At 41.1% G+C, this 14,443-nt stretch overlaps 1 pseudogene; it reads right to left on the bottom strand.

Annotated features, from left to right (window-relative positions):
• Nucleotides 1–9,306: 9,306 nt before the first annotated feature.
• The window catches only part of LOC121270797, a 48,444-nt pseudogene continuing 43,307 nt past the window's right edge, over nt 9,307–14,443 (bottom strand).

Raw genomic sequence — 14,443 nt, 5'->3', positions numbered from 1 at the left:
CTGGAATGCCAGCTCAGTGACAATACCACTATGGTATGGTCGAAGTACTTGTGAAGTACAGTGAATGTTGAAATGCAGGAAATATGGCAGCCAATTGCCAAGGTCTGACAAATAGAAATGAAATGATGACTAGATAATCTGTTTTAGTGATGTTGGTTGAGAAATAAATATTGACTAGGTCACCGGGGAGAAAATACCTACTTTTCTTCAGTGCCATAGGATCTTTTACATCCATCTGAGACAGCAGTTTTAACTCCATATGCCAAGGATGGTATACCTCTAGTAGTGCAGCATTCTCTCAGTACTGCACTCAAGTACCAGCCCAGTCTTCATATGTCTGGAGCAGAACTTGAACCCACTACATGCTGAGAGTGCTATTCACTGAGCTAAAGATCAGGTTTGTGGAGTTGCTGCATGGGAATAGCTTATTCAGCAAAATTCTGATACCTGCAGAGAGAATTTTATATGTTTTCTATATTAAACAATCAGCCCATCCACCACTAGTGTACATCGGCAGCAGTGTATGCCACCTACACGATGCACTGCAGCAACTCTCCAAGGCTCCTTCGACAGCACCTACCATCAGTGATCTCTATCACCTAGAAGAACAAACAAGGACAGCTGACACATGGGAACACCACCACCTGCAAGTTCCCGACAAGTCACATACCATCCTGAGTTGGAAGTATATTGCTGTTCCTTCACTGTAATTGAGTCAAAATCCTGGAATGCCCTCCCTAATAGCAACATGGGTGTACCAGCAGCTCATATACTGTAGTGGTTGAAAAAGGCTGCTCACCACCATCTCCTCTTGGGCATTTAGAGATAGGAAATAAATGCTAGCCTTGCCAGCGACACTCATATCCCACGAATGAAAAAAAATTACAGTTGTTAATTTTCTTTGCTATTGCTACCTGTACCTGAAGGACATTGGAACTCTGTTTCTTGCAAAGCTAGGACACACGTGTTTTATAGAAACATCAGGCTGATATTTAACTTGATTGCTGAATTTGAGGCAGCATACAAGAGATATGTTGTCCATTTTTAGGATTGCAGTGAAGTACATCTCATGAGTTGTCCAAAAGACAGACAGAATTTAAACATGGGGGTTTCTATGATCTTTTCATTTATTAGATGATACCTCAGTATTTTGTATAACTTGACTAATGATCAAACTAGAGGTAGATCGCAGTAATAAAATACTATGAGCTGAGGAAGATACTGGATGCATTAATTACTGATGCATTATCAACACTACAATGTAGTGCCTGCAACCTGTGGCAGCTGGTGAGCCTTTTGACAGGTGAGGCATAGATATACATGCCAACCAACCCAATGTGTTATCAGAGTTATAAGCCCTTTGCACATGTGCAATGCATTTTATTTTCAAAGCCATCTTTCATTATAAGGAAAAGGCAAGGTCAAAGTACAGAGTAAAAGGGGAACTAGTAAAACAGATGAGAGGAAAGAAAACCAATAAACACTTTGGCAAAGCCAGCCCCTTTTTTTTGAACTTGTCCTTAATACCATGCACATTATGAGCCTCCATACCTCCCTCTAATTTCACAGCCTAACTCTATCTTCCACCTCTCCTATCACCAAGCCAGCCCATCATGTTGTAGAACACAGCCCTTTTGCTTTGCTCCAATCTGCTCATCCACAGCTCGAGCTTCAGCCAATAGACTTCCCATTCATGCACACACTCAAAATTCTAGGTGAGGTAATGCCTCTTATGCCTCACTTGATGCGGAAACTCTAACTGTAGATATAGTGATCTGACACAGTCATGTTCTAACTGTCCTCCTAAATAATGTCATAAACTGTCGTGGCTGTAATGCATGTCCCAAATGTTATAATTTAGGGACATGATAATGAAACCGAAGAACACATAAGGACTATTGTGACAACCAGAGGAAATACCAATTTTCTTGCAATCTCCTTAGCTATCCTCGTCTGATCAAACTGTTGGCAATACTGGAAAATTGATGCCCTGTGAATCGGTAGCCCAAACTACCACTCTGTGCTCATATACTCAGAGATTCCGCAATGAGAATGGAAACTTATCCTACTGATTCTTGTTGAAGTCAGCTGTCCTCTGGTGAATCAACCAAATTTCCTAATTTCAATTGTGAGCATGATGCAAATATGATGAAACACATTTCTTGCAAGTATGGCAGAATGGATGCTAATTTCAGAAATTTCTATGATCAGCTTCATTATAATTTTTGGGGGACTTCTAAGCTTTAGAATTGTCTCTAATTTGAAGCATTGCCATCAGGACGAGGTGGATGAGGTAGGGAGAAAATAATGTTTTACTCCAGGATTTAAATGCCTGTAGCAGTGTAAAGGGGAAGGCGTCTTCAGCATCATTTGTGGTGAAGAAAAGAAAGTTGAGAGATTAAGGAATATATTCAACACTGAAGTGAGCCCCTTAGCGCTTAAATGGAGCAGTAGACATGCTTTTGGAGGCAGAGAATGTAGATCAACTTGAGTGTGCAGTTCCATGGAGTTCCAAAGAGAGGTCCCCACGGCAATGGAAAGAGATGCTCAGGAGTGTGAACGCTAACTCCACCGCTGCAAACATGGTCATCCAATGCAGGAAGACATTAAACTACCTTAACAAGTTAGGCAAGAAAGGCTAGCCACCGCTTCCAAGAATTCTGTATCCTAAGTGTACCACTTACAATTACCTGCTTTTCAAACTATGTCAAAGTACTTTAATTGATTACCATGAACACTTACAGGGAAGTACTTTTCCATTTACACCCTAATGACTAGAAATGTACCTTCACTCACACCCTTACATATACCAACTCAACCAATGAAACGTAAAGAAAGCCTCCTGCCTTGATGCTCTCAAAACACATGAGGAGTGCATATCAGAAAATTACACTTCCCTAGCCTTTGCCTTTTGCGCTGTTACATAGACTGAAAATCAGGTGCTCTGGGTACACAAATGTGACAGATAATTGAAGTGGAACATATTTTCCCCAATTACCTGTTCCATGCATCTGCCATCATGTTGATTATGGGCTTCACAATGACAATTGGGTTTCACTGAATGTCATAGCAAGAAAAGGTAACTTTTGACTATTTGTATTCTTATTCAAAAATGAGAATCTATAACACCAAAGAGAAAGCTGCAGCAGGCAGCCAACCACAAACCTCTGACCTTGGTTCTATGAAGAAAAAGCACCACGAAGGGGAAAAAGCCATAGGAGTATCGGGAAGTAAATTTTTTTTCAGCGAGGGATAGAAGATAATTTAATTAAAATTGCAAATGCACATAGAATCCAAAATCCATCCAGAAATATGCTTTATTGCATTTGTTCCTTTTAGGCTTTTAAATGCATTCTTTTCTCCTTTATTCCAGCTTATCTGGTACTTTCTTTGGTTTCACCTACTTTTTTCTAATTCAGTAATGCTAAAGAGAAAGCCTTAGTAGAATTAGTAGAGTTGTACAGCAATAAAAAAGGCTTCTAAAAAGTGGTAGATAGCCACTATGTCTGTCAATGGTGGGAGATTCTCAACTTGTCATGATGCAAAATCGAGTGTTACTCATTTCTAAGTTATTCCTCAAAACCTTTTTTCTCATTCTGCAAATTCATTGCCTGCCCTTCTGACAATATATATGATTTTAGTTCACAAATCTTCGTCCCCACTCCAAAGTTGTATTTGCCCTTTCATTGCGGAATTGAAGTTGTGAAGATGACTAACAGACAAACTGACTCCCCCAGCCGGGATGATAACAAAGACAACGGCATCAAACTTGTAACACCTGCAGAAGTGTTAACAGCCCCCATTTTGCTCCTAAGGGAAATAATGGATTTTGGCCAGGAACACAGAAACTGCTTGCAAGGCTGCAATTAACTTATTAATGGGCAACATCACATGACCCCATGCTTCTAGCCTTTTTGATCATTTTAATATTATTTTTCGAGCCACACAGCTCAGTATGGTGCTTTGACACCAACCGTGAAGAACTCCAACAGTTCTTGGCTGACCAAGCAGTCGGCCATCAACTCTCAACTCCTCAAAGCCTGTTTGATTTTAAAAGTCTCTGATCATTGCCTGACAAGCTCTCTAAGCACAGAAACCCTATTGTGCTGTAGTGTCATTTGCTTCAAGAATTTCCATGTTGCTATTTCCAACCAGGAACTCATCTGGACTGAACTCTGCCATGAAGGAAATACTGTTTGAATTTTGACTTCTTGGACTCTGGAAATCACGGGAACTAATATTCATTTCTGTGGTTCTTTTAATGTTGTTGCCCATAATTATAAATCTTCCTCTTTTCTACACCCCCTTATTGGCTTTGTGTGTGTGAGTTTGCTAACACTCCCCCCATAACTCCCAGGTTTAAATGTGAATAAATTAACTTGAGTTAATCATAACACAAGTTATAATTAAATTGAGGGTTTGGGAAAACACGCCACACCACTTGAAAAGAATTCAAAAGCACCTCTGCTTACAGACTAATGGGGTGAGGATAAAGAAGTTCAATTTCTCTCTCACCTGCCCGTGACAGTAAGTATTTATTTTTGGTGAATTTTTAACATGTTTATTATGTGACAAATTTTATCTTGCAGTACATCATATGATGGATGATAAACTTATGGCTGCTGTACATAGGAGAATTTTTGCAGGAATGTGATTGGATACACTTGGTGGAGTGTGGTTAAAAAGAAAATTGAAATTTTGAAGAAGTCTTTGTGAAGTATGATTGACTGTTTTCTACTTGTTTTTCAACCATTAGGAAGCAGTAAAATGTAACCAGGGCACCTATGCCATCAGTACCTGTAACTCTGCAGTTAGATTTTTGAAGAAGCTGTTTTAATTCTTGTGCCTGATTATGATTCATCAGATTTTTCTGAGTCACAAGGTTCTGGGTTCAAGTCCTACTCCAGGGCTTGAGCATGAAAATCTAGGCTGACACTCTAGTGAAATACTGAGGAGGTGCTGCACTGTCAGAACTGCTATCTTTTTGATGAGGCACTAAACTAAGGCCCTATCTGCTTGCTTGGGCGGATTGTAAAAGATCTCATGACACCACTTCGAAGAAGAAGAGGCGAGTTATCACCAGTGAATTGGATAATGTTTATTCCTCAATCAACATCACAAAAAAAAACAGATCATCTGGTCATGATCACATTGCTGTTTCTGGAAGTTTGCTGTGCCCAATTTGGCTGGCACATTTTCTACATTACAACTGTAACTACACTTCAGAAGGTATTTCATTGGCTGTTAAAGAGCTTTGAGACAGCCAGTGGTTGTGAAAACCACAATATAAATGCAAGTCTTTTTTTATTGGGCTGCTGTACTTTTAATAGTTGACTTCAGTTATTCAATGACTTTTGAGTAAATATCATAGTCAACAATTCTGCCTAATCTACTGAGGTGTGACACATGACACCCTTTTTCACAGGTTGGAATAATGAAACTGGAGCCAATGTTAACATTTCTTTATTAGCTAGAAAATCTATCAACTTATCTCCCAGGGGTAAAAGGAAAGTATAGTGAGCCATTGGCTTTTTTATTTACCAGATCCTTGGTAACAATAATTCTACCAATAGTTGAAATTAAAGAATTTGGAAATTGGTGATCCGTGGGTTTGTCTATTTATCCAGTTAGGATAGGTTTTGCTCTTAATAAGAAATTGGGCATCGTTCGACTGTACCTCCTTGTGAGTAGGATGGAGTCATGTGTCATGTGGTGTTTTAACATCAGGAGCTAGAATGTAAGAATAAAAATTATTTACAAAATGTAAGATTAAATAAAGTGATCTGTTCAAGTACAGATTGGGAGTGAGAAGAATATTATAACATGGCTACTTGTAATCCGATCTTTTAAGAGGATTTCAATTCAAAATGTCCATTGGAAATCTAAGACATGAGGCTTCAAATGCTATGGGTTGGATTTTATGTCATATACCTCCTGTGGGGGTCCCTCTCTATCGGGCACTCAATGGACCTGGCATCGGGCAGGGAGGCAGCCACTGGAAGTCAACCCCTGCCCTTGTCTTCAACTCTCCCCCAACTCTTCCCCTGGTGACTCCCACTTCGTGACCCTTATTCTGCCTTTACTCACCTGTGGCCTGGGGTCCCTCTGCGACCCTGGGCCTTGGGAGAGTGCAGTTTTGCCAGCAGCCACCGCTCTTGATGGCACTGGCAGCAATGATTAGCAACCAGCCTCTCATTGGCTGGTAGCTCTCAGTGGGCAGGCCTTCCACCGCTGGGACCTCAATCATAAGGAAGTCCTGACGGTGGCCAGTTAAGTGTCTGAAGGGCACTTGATTCTGTCAGGCCTCCCCCATGGGACTGATTGGGGTTCTCCGCCAGTTGTCCGACTAGTGGGTGAGATCCCCAGCAGCCCAACAAAATTCCAGCTTGTTTCATCGACTTGGAAAACTCTCCCTCCAATGTCACAACCTGGAACTCTGTGCCTTGAATGTAGCAGTTTAAACATAGTCCTGAACTTTATGCTCCCCCACCTATGGGTTTTTAGGCAGGGTGGGAGGGAGCATGAAATTGCAGGGTTGGGATTCCCTCTGGAATTCTCGTCTGCCCCAATCACACAGCGATTTTATGCTGGGGTGGGCAAGGCCTCAGCTAGGAAGCCTGTCCTTGCCCTAACTGAGGCCCTTAAGTGGTCAATTATGGCCACTTAAAGGCTGTTTCCTGCCCAGCCTCAATTTTTAGGCTGGCGTGAAGGCCGGGAAGAGTCAAGGTTAGATCTTGGTCAGGAAGGCAGAGAGGGTGAGGAGTGGGGGGGAAGGTTGGGGTGGGGGGGGTGGTGAGGGGGGCGGGTGGTGGGGGGGATGGGGGGTGGTGGTGTGGTGGGGGAGTGGGGAGGGGTGCCTCCATCGGAAGCTCCCTTCTGACTGGAGGCGCCCTACCCTTAAGGGCTGGTGACCTCCCTCCTCCCACCTCTGGCCTCTCCCCCGAGATCCTAATTGCCCCTTTGCAACTCCCAGGCCTTCCTTACCCCTGCCTGCCTGGTACCCCTTACACTTACCTTGTCCTCTGGCTCTGGCACTTAGCCTCAGGCAGGCTGGTGTAGTTCCTCTTCTGTTCACTGCAGCGCTGTCTCTGCAGGGACTGAAGAACAGCCGGCCAAGAGAATGGCAGAAGTCCCGCCTGCAGCCAGTCAACACTCATTGGAGCATAAATTGGCTGCGGGGCAGTCGGAGTCGGCAGGGATGTGTTCCCCGCCTACTCTTCAGATGGTGGTAGGTGAACCCCTGCCATTTGAAAAATTCAGGCCATAGTGTTAGTATCGTGTACTTGGGCACAGCTGTTCAAGTATGGATTTGGCCATAGGAAGGGCACCAATAAGCAAACAAAAAGCTAACATAAATATTCTCCAGTTCCCAATAATCCACAAAATTAATTATAGGAGGCATTTGTACCTCTGGCTGCCCTGTTGTGTTAGGTTACATTAAAAGCCCCAATGAAAAATAAACCAATGCCTCTTTATCTGCCATTGCCATTTAAGCAGATTTCTGTTGACCTATTTTGATGTTATGTTCTATTTGATGTTATGTTCTAAGTTATACAGATATTTTTATATTTTTATCAGATGCCACATTAATACCTCATATTGCCAGGATCAGGAAATTATGTCATGTAGAGATTTATTGTGTTCTCCAGTATTAATGACCACAAATATCTGGTTCATGACATCAAAGGATGATACTGATGTGTTAAGTCCAACTTGATATCTAGTATCTATAACTGATCATCAACCCTTAATTTGACTTGGCACAATGTTGGGAGTATTTTTTCAAAATGTTTCCTTATTTTCATTGTTTTACCAGGGTCCTAAGACAGTCAGCAACAGGTGACTTGCCAGTTCTCTGACTTTGAGATAAGCATAAGAACAGTTCAATTGCCAAAACTTCCTTTAGATGAGAGAGGTGTTTTTAATTTCCTACTGGTTTCAGATGTAGAATAATTTTGATGTGCTAGGTTGAAAATGGAAGAATGCCAAAGAGAAGTGCTTGACTTGAAACATCAGAGCATTACTTAGTAGTATTCAACATTGTTGACTCATTATGGACTTTAAAACCAATCTGAATATGTCTTTGCATCCTGGAGCAGATGCTTTTCACATAACTAACACTGACGTCCTCTTCCTGCTAATCAATTTCAGCCAGAAGTATCCATTAAGTATCAGAACTAAATATACCAGATACAAATAATACAAGCTATTGTTAACCTGAATTCTTACTTTGGTTAATAAATTTCAGACAGCTTTTCCACAGAATTGCTGTTTTTTTACATTAACATCAGTTCTTCTCAACAATATTTGTGCCAGAAGAGCCTATTTTCCTAAATAAGACAGTAATTCTGTCTTCACTGCCATTGAGGCTGAAGTGTTAAACTATTCCAGGCTAATGATACTGTACTCGCTCTCATTCTAGACATTTAGTAGAAATATTTCACTTGTCAACTTTAACTTGTTCCCATTTGAATGAAAGTCAAGCACTGAAATCAACACCATTTAAATAAGAATAGAAGTGTCAACATTCTCTGGTAATTTGCACATGGCAATATATAATGGCACGGGCTGGATCGTCATGACCAGACATGGGGCTGAAGTGCATGTGCAGGACTTAAAAATAGTTGATGGGACCCGATTCTGGGTTTCCCGTCACCATCCCTATTGCTGGCAATTTTCAATGGTGCAAGGCACAGGTTGCAAGCCCGCACATTGGTGTCTTGATGTTGCCAGCTCCTGTGCAGAAGTGGAAATTTCAGAACATCTGCAATTTTGAAGGAGCCAGGACAGCTTTAGAAGACGACATGTTTCACACCAGCATAGAGGTGTCGTGAATCATGGGAGAACCATGGTTTGGAGTTGGGAACCATATGACAGGTAAGTTCAAAAGGTGTTGCCAATTTCATATGTCATAATGAAATGCTGTATCATAGGTTTTATATATAAGTTTTTAAGATGGTGAGTGATAACAGGGCTTTGTTTTGAAAAGGTAAGTGACTATTAAATAAAGTGTTTGTTGGTTGTCAGTTCTGACATCTGGCAAGTTGCCAAGACAATAAACAGCATTGTGAAGATGGAAAAGTCTTCAGATGCATCAAAGATCATTATCCACAGGATAAAATATTATTTCTGCATGCACAATAGTGACATCCAGATTTGATGGTGTGAAATGCCCCCATTGTTTTCATGTTTTTCTTTAAGTTCAGCTCAGCCATCTGTTTGGCTGTTGCAAAGCTTTGATAGATAGTTGAGATTTCACTACCTTTGAAGTTCAGCTCAGCCATCTGTTTGTCTGTTTCAAAGCTTTTACAGTTTGCTGAGCTCCTGACTGTTTACAAATGCTTCATTGCATTCAGCTGAGGAAGTCTTGTTGACACAGTTGTTCAATGGGATCTCTTTATGAATGCCTGGCTGAGTTCCATATCCACTAATAGATTCAATGCAGCAGAGGTTGTTTACAGTCATTCAGTGGAATATCATTATGAATGCTTGGTTGACTTTCAAACCTACTAATGGATTCTACTCAGCAAGGTTTATTGACACGGCTGTCATGGGGAGCGTGAATTTATTTATTTTGACAGATATATGAGTATTAAGAGGATTATGCTTTTTAAGTGGATACCAAGTACTTGCCTGTTTATTTTGACAGATTTGAGATTCTCAAAAGCTTCCTGATGTTACTTTAGGGCTTGTTGGCTCTGTTTATGGTGGATACTGGGTGAGTGGATTGGTGGGGTGTTGGGGAGGAGGTGGTGAGAAGGATAAGGGGGAAGTGATGGCGGTAGGAGGGTAAGGGTTAGGAGGCCTCACAGTCATCTCCAGAACTGGGCCAGTGCCTCAGTGAACAGATGTGGGCCTTTTAACTTGGCCACCTTAGCATCAGCCCACCTCCACCTCTGCTTTGGGCCTGCTGCGGGAGGGGACACGCCCAACTCCACCCTGTCCCCAACACCCCTCCATGAAAATAGAGTCCTCGGGCACTGTTGGGTAGGGGTTGGGACTGTGACACCAGGAATTCTCCCTACTCCCAACTCCCACCTTCAATATGAAAATCTGGTCCCAGGTGTATGAAAATTCTTGCAGTGATTTATGAATCCTACAATGGCACTTCTGGAACTATTGTTTAAAATGATCACAAAATGAAACACAAACCCTGTATCTTCTTAATACAATACGTGCTACTGAATTTTCACATGTTCAAAGCAAATATGTCAATTCCTGTTCAAGAACGTGTCTTTATTTATTCTTTCGTGGGATGTGAGCTTTGCTGACAAGGTCAGTATTGTTGTTGACCCCTAATTGCCTTTGAGAAGGCATTGGTGAGCTGCCTTCTTGAACCACTGCAGACCATCTAGTGTAGGCACACCTATAGTGCCATTGGACAGGATTTTTCAGTTGGCATGTGGGGGCAGGCATGACATGCCGACACGTAAAATGACACATGATGATGTTGGGCATGCGTCCCGATTTCATCGTGCTGTCTCACATGTTTCATTCAGTGGGCGCACGCTGGATTCGGTTGCGCACCTGCTGATATTTAAACTGCCTATTAAGGCCATTAAGGAAGTAATTGTTAATGCCACCCATTCAACCTTAAGGTTGGTGGGTAGGCGAAAAGGCCAAGCAGCCTTCACATTTTTTAGGAAACCTCATCCACAAGTGGGATGAGGTTTCCTAAAGCTTTTATTAATTAAATAAAAATGTTTTCCTACATATAAAAACATGTCCCATCTCATGTGACACAGTCACATGAGAGGATATGTTTAAATAAATTCGTAATCCATGTATTTAATAATTTCAATAGCCATTCAATCTCCCTGAGGCAGCTCTGTGCCTCAGGGAGATTGAAGGGCTCTTTTGCGCATATGCGTGAAAGACCGCTGGCCCCGACTCTCTCTCCTCCCCTCACCCACACAGGTAGCACTCCGCGACCACCCCCACCTGCTCCCGCTGAGCCCGCCCACCACCTGACAAATTCAGGCCATTAGGAAGAGATTCCAGGATTTTGACCCAGTGGCAGTGAAGGAATAGTGATGTAGTTCCAAGTCAGGATGGTGAATGACTTGGAGGAGAACTTAAATGTGGTACTGTTACCATGTGTCTGCTGCCCTTATCCTTCTAAGTGGTGGAGGTCATGGGTTTTGAATGTGCTGTTAAAGCCTTAGTGAGTTGTTGCAGTGCGTCTCGTGTATGATACACACTGCTGCTACTTGTGTGTTAGTGCTGGAGGAAGTGAAGTTTAAGGTGGTGGAGAGGGTGCCGATCAAGTTGCTGCTTTGACCTGGGTTGTGTCGAGTTTCTTGAGTATTGTTGGAGCTAGACTTACCCAAGCAAGTGGAAAGTATTCCATTACACTTCTGAATTGTACCTTGTGGATGATGGACAGCCTTTGGGGAATCTGGAGGTGATTTACTCACCACAGTATTCTCAGCCTCTGATCTGCTCTTCTAGCCATAGTATGGCTGTTCCAGTTAGATTTCTGATCATTGGTAACCCCCCAGGATGTTAATGGTGGGGGATTCAACAATGGTAATACCATTGAATGTAAAGTGGAGATGGTTAGATTCTCTCTTGTTGGAGATGGCTATTGCCTTGCACTTGTGTGGAACAAATGTTACTTGCCAATTATCATTCCAAGCCTGAGTGGTGTCCAGGACTTCATTCATATGTACGTGGACTGCTTCAATATCTAAGGAGTTGTAAATGGTACTGAACACTGTGCACTCATCAGCGAACATCCCCACTTCTGACCTTGTAGCATAGGAAAGGTCATTGATGAAGCAGCTGAAGATGGTTGGGTATAGGACACTACCTTAAGGTTGGTGGGTAGGCGAAAAGGCCAAGCAGCCTTCATGTTTTTTAGGAAACCTCATCCATAAGTGGGATGAGGTTTCCTAAAGCTTTTATTAATTAAATAATAATGTTTTCCTACATATAAAAACATGTCCCATCTCATGTGACACAGTCACATAAGAGGACATGTTTAAATAAATTCGTAATCCATGTATTTAATAATTTCAATAGCAATTCAATCTCCCTGAGCAACTCCTGCTGTGATGTCCTGTAACTAAGTTGGATGACCTCCAACAACTACAGCCATCTTCCTTTGGGCTGGGTATGACTCCGACCTTTGGAGAGTTTCCCATTGACTTCAGTTTTGTTACGGCTTTTTGGCACCTAATGCTGTGCTGATGCATCATAACGGATGGTGATGTAGTGGTAATGTTACTAAACTAGTAATCCAGCGACCAAGGTTAATGCTTTTGGAACATGGATTCAAATACTACCATGGTAATTGCTGGAATTTATATTCGATATATTAATAAATCTGGAATTAAAAGATAGTTTCATTGTCACCATCACAGACTATCTGATTGTCATAAAAACCTACCTGATTCACTAATATCTTTAGGGAAGGCAATCTGCTGTCCTTATCTGGTCTGGTCTACATGTGACTCCAGACCCACACAATGTGGTTGACTCTTAACTGTGCTCTGCAATGGCCTAGCAAGCCCCTCAGTTGTACCAAGCCACTACAGAAAAAAAAAAAGTGTTGCAGAGCTTACTATCATATGGTCTTTAGCCTTCTTGAGGCTTCACCACTGTCCACTATGTATCAGTAATGTATTCTTTGTTAAAGGACAATGCCATTAGTAATGCGATAAATAAAACTATTTTGTTTGCTTAAGCAGAGGAAATATGTATCTTTTTTGCCATGAATAATGGCATGTTAAAATCTTCTTAAAAAGAAGTAAAGGGGAGGCTAGAAAAATGGCCCTAAATTTACTCTAGACACTGGGTCCCTGTTATAACTCCAGCAGGAGTCTGGTAGAGCAGACCAGAAAATGGCAAACAACCAGTTGCACTGTGTTCCTGCCAATTTCAATTTGCTTTCTAAGACCTGGAATTCCTTGTCATACTCCAGTTGGTGAAGAATAGAACTAGAACTAATCTTTGCACTTTTATAAGCATTTATTTACAGTGTTACATATTACAAGTATGCACCTCCTAACCCCACACTGCAGTTTCAGTTTTTTTCTCTTTATAGGAGTATAAGTCAATTTCCAGTTCATGCCCATTTCCTGCATACAATTAAACACAAAATTAATATACAATTAACACCGCTGCATGTTCTTTGGAAAAAGAAAACAGGGTCATCCTTTGCACAGATGTTCAAGGGAGGGAAGCAATGTGACGTCATGAGGTGGTGTGTGAATAAATTCCCAATGGTGGCCAAGCTCCAGATTTTCCAGCCGCAGGCACCCACCCATTGACTCCATGAATATTAACTGCCCTTCTACTAGTTCCACAACCTTCAGCAGGGTATGGCTAGAGGGCAGCAGTGGTTGCAATCTCCTACTATTAGACTAGGATTGTGACCCACAAATTTTCAGGTCAATATTTTTACACAGAAGGCAATTAGAATGCGAATTGTCTGCAGCAAAACATTGTTGAAGTAGACTCCATAAATTACTTTTTAAAAGGGAATTCAGATGTTCCCATTATATTCAACTTTTTATGCTTTGTTATTGATTAAATTTCTAGGATTTGATCCGCTCTATGATTGGCATCGGTCTGTGGCTTAAGAATGTCCCAACTTATCTGTTCTTTTTACAAGCTCAGCCCCAAAGAATATTGGCTAATGTATAACAGTGCATGATGCCTTGGACTTTGAGAGTAGAAACTTCAATTGTTTCTTCTACTTTAACTTTGTAAACATTAGTATTTTGCCATTTTGACCAGCACAGGGAATCAATCCTGATTCTTGGCATGTTATAGACACTCCATTCCAACAGGTGTACAGATGATGAGGAATGCAGTTTAGTAAATCTAAATTTCTCTTCGATATGAAATAAAAATTCCTTTTATAAGGAGGTGCAATTAGAAGAATCAGTACTGCATGGACCGTAAAGACCATATGAAAAGGGCATTCACTTACATCCTCTCAGAGAAAAGTGTATCAAACAATTATAATCAAATTCTCTTCATAAAGAAAACCCAGATGAAATACTTTTTCTTGTAATATTGCTAATTTATCTCTTTCAAGTAGTTCTACCAGTGTTTAGTTATTTCAAATAGATGGGCAAGTAGTTTTGTACAGAAAAAATGCTTTATCATTGGCAAAAGGCAGATGATCGTAGCAACATAGTTCATGCAGCTGAAGAATTATCTTTTGAATTGTCGAGCTTGTGGATTGGTTTGGATAGCAGTCCTATCCTTTTTTAATCAAATTTCCTATTTCACAAAAATACTCACCATGATTTAAACTGTGCTTATTGACATTTTTTAAAACTAAAGTTGACTTCCTTTTGAAATATTCCATCGATATTTACTTCCTTTCTTTCCACTTTTTTTTATTAACATAGTCCATGAAAAATTCACACAAGACTTACTTAAAAATTAAAATGGAATTTGATTAATTTCCAAAGTCAGATTCAGGCTT

The sequence above is a fragment of the Carcharodon carcharias genome, chromosome 28 (assembly GCF_017639515.1).
Source record: "Carcharodon carcharias isolate sCarCar2 chromosome 28, sCarCar2.pri, whole genome shotgun sequence".
Taxonomy (NCBI): Eukaryota; Metazoa; Chordata; class Chondrichthyes; order Lamniformes; family Lamnidae; genus Carcharodon; species Carcharodon carcharias.
The sequence above is the reverse complement of the archived record's forward strand: the minus strand, read 5'-3'. Positions and strand labels throughout refer to the sequence as shown.